Genomic DNA, 2,826 nt, shown 5'->3' on the forward strand with positions numbered 1-2,826 from the left:
CTCCCAGGCGGGAGTGCAGTGCCCTGATCTCAGCTCACTGCAACCTCTGCCACTGGGTTCAGCGATTCTCTTGCCTCAGCCTCCCAAGTAGCTGGAATGACAGGCGCACGTCACTATGCCCAGCTAATTTTTTTGTATTTTTGATAGAGACGGGTTTTCATCATGTTGGCCAGGCTGGTCTCGAACTCCTGACCTCATGATCCGCCCATCTTGGCCTCCCAAAGTGCTGGGATTACAGGCGTGAGCCACCACGCCCCGCCTAGAGTAGTCTCTATTCTAGGAGGTAGTTCTTTCCCCTAAGGTGTGGTTTTTCAAGTGAATGCCTATGATGTTAAAAAGTTCTCTCCACTCTGGCTAGGTCAGAACCTCATATTTCTCAGCACTGTGCAACCTCTAGTATCTCCATTCTTTTTTTTTTTTTTTTTTTTTTTGAGACAGACTCTTGCTTGTCACCCAGGCTGGAGTGCAATGGCGCAATGTTGGCTCACTGCAACCTCTGTCTCCTGGATTCAAACCATTCTCCTGCCTCAGCCTCTCAAGTAGCTGGGACTATAGGCATGAGCCACCATACCCGGCTAATGTCTGTATTTTCAGGAGAGATGGGGTTTTGCCATGTTGGCCAGGCTGGTCTCAAACTCCTGACTTCAACTGATCCACCCACCTTGGCCTCCCCAAGTGCTGGGATTACAGGCATGAGCCACTGCACCTGGCCTTCTCCATTCTTCTTTCAACCCCATAGCAGCTGCTCTTTTCTAGGCCTCAAAGGATCTCATACTACGCATGTACAGCCCAGCCCTCAACAAAAGATCCACAGGGGGCAGAGGGAGAAGAGATAGGCAAGATGGCACCTGGCGAGAGATTCTCCAGTCGCTGCTGACATTGAGCAGACAAGTGAGGTACTGTCCCCACTACCTCCCTTCTTCCTCTCTCACCCCTGGAGACATTCTCCTTCCCTCCTCCCTCCACCTGGGGGAGGGGGGTGGGCATGGTTCCTGGGACATCATGTAGGACTCTAAGGAAGAGAGCAAGGACCAGCACTGAAAATCATCGTGCTAGGGAACAGCACCTCCCGGAAGACCTCCTGAGCTGCAGGTTTTGCTCAAAAAACTTTCAGGAACCAGTACAAACTATAGGACTGGATTTATTTTGAAAACGATAACATTGCCAGGAAACTTGAATGTTACTCTCTAGTCTGGGATACAGGAGGCCAGACAATAGGAAGCAACATGTTGGACAGATGCATCTATGAAGCACAGGAAAGCCTCTTGGTATATGATATTACAAGTTATCCAAGCTTTGAGAATTTTTAGAAGATTAATGAAGAAAGTGAGTGAAGAGTCAGAAACTCAGCCACTGGTTGCCTTAGTGGGCAATAAAATTGATTTGGAGCATAATCAAACAGTAAAACCTGAAAAACACTTACGGTTTTGCCAGGAAAACGGTTTTAATAGCCACTTGGTTTCAGCCAAGGCAACAGACTCTGTCTTCCTGTGTTTTCAAAAAGTTGCTGCTGAAATCCTTGGAATCAAATTAAACAAAGCAGAAATAGAACAGTCACAGAGGGTGGTGAAGGCAGATATTGTCAACTACAACCAGGAACCTATGGCAAGAGCTGTTAACCCTTCTAGAAGCTCTGTGTGTGCAGTTGGGTGAGCTCATTTTTCCATTGTGTTCATAGTTCCGGCTGCCCTTCACCTCTGGGTGGTCTGAGAAATTCTAAGAACTTGTTTTATCAGTGACCATCTCTGTAGTTCAGTTAACACTTTCCTCCAAACTTGCTTCATCCTTAAGTGTTCCTCCTAGTCATAGGCATGTACTTGGATTCAAAAGAATTCAACACTGGGACCACACACATTGCATTCAAACTGGAAGGCTCATTGTCCGGAATTAGACTGTTTCATTGAAAAAGAATGGTGTCTGGCCAGGCATGGTGGCTCATGCCTGTAATCCCAGCACTTTGGGAGGCCGAGGTAGGTGGATCGATCACCTGAGGTCAGGAGTTTGAGACTAGCCTGACTAGTATGGTGAAACCCCGTCTCTACTAAAAATACAAAAAATTAGCCGAGCGTGGTGGTGCACACCTGTAATTCCAACTTCTCGGGAGGCTGAGGCAGGAGAATCGCTTAAACCTGGGAGGTGGAGGTTGCAGTGAGCCAAGATCTCACCATTGCACTCCAGCCTGGGCAACAAGCGAAACTCCATCTGGAAAAAGAAAAAAGAAAAAAACAATGGTGTTGTTTCTCTGTATGTTCTTGCTTTTTTCCCTGACGTAAATGTTTTAAACAAATATGAAAAGTATCCTAGTCTTGATCATCAGCCAGGATCTTGTCACAGTGGTTTCATTCTCTCATGTGAACTCACACATGTCGAAGTATACTTCAGGGTGCAAATATCACACAAGTAACATATTTTGCCTATAGATACATGATTCTGTTGCTATCAATTGCGAATAAAAATAAAGCTGTCATCTAACTGAACATGCTCAAAATAAGCTTGTAATAGAAATATTTTTTCATTTTTAAAAAGGGGCCTGGCCAGGCGTGGTGGCTCACGTCTGTAATTCCAGCATATTGGGAGGCCGACGCAGATGGATCACCTGAGGTCAGAAGTTCGAGACCAGTCTGGCCAACATGGTGAAATCCTGTCTCTACTAAAAATACAAGAAAAATTAGCAGGGCATGGTGGCAGACGCCTATAATCCTAGCTACTCAGGAGGCTGAGGCGGAGGTTGCAGTGAGCTGAGATTGAGCCATTGCACTCTAGCCTGGGCGACGAGAGCGAAATTCCGTCTCAAAATAAATAAATGAATAAATAAAAACGGGCCTA

General features: G+C 46.2%; 1 pseudogene; it reads left to right on the forward strand.

The window, feature by feature from the left end:
• Positions 1-1,002: 1,002 nt before the first annotated feature.
• Positions 1,003-1,997, forward strand: LOC117078300 (annotated as a pseudogene).
• The last annotated feature ends 829 nt before the right edge of the window (positions 1,998-2,826 follow it).

This window comes from Trachypithecus francoisi, unplaced genomic scaffold (genome assembly GCF_009764315.1).
Source record: "Trachypithecus francoisi isolate TF-2019V2 unplaced genomic scaffold, Tfra_2.0 Lachesis_group6, whole genome shotgun sequence".
NCBI classification, from domain to species: Eukaryota; Metazoa; Chordata; class Mammalia; order Primates; family Cercopithecidae; genus Trachypithecus; species Trachypithecus francoisi.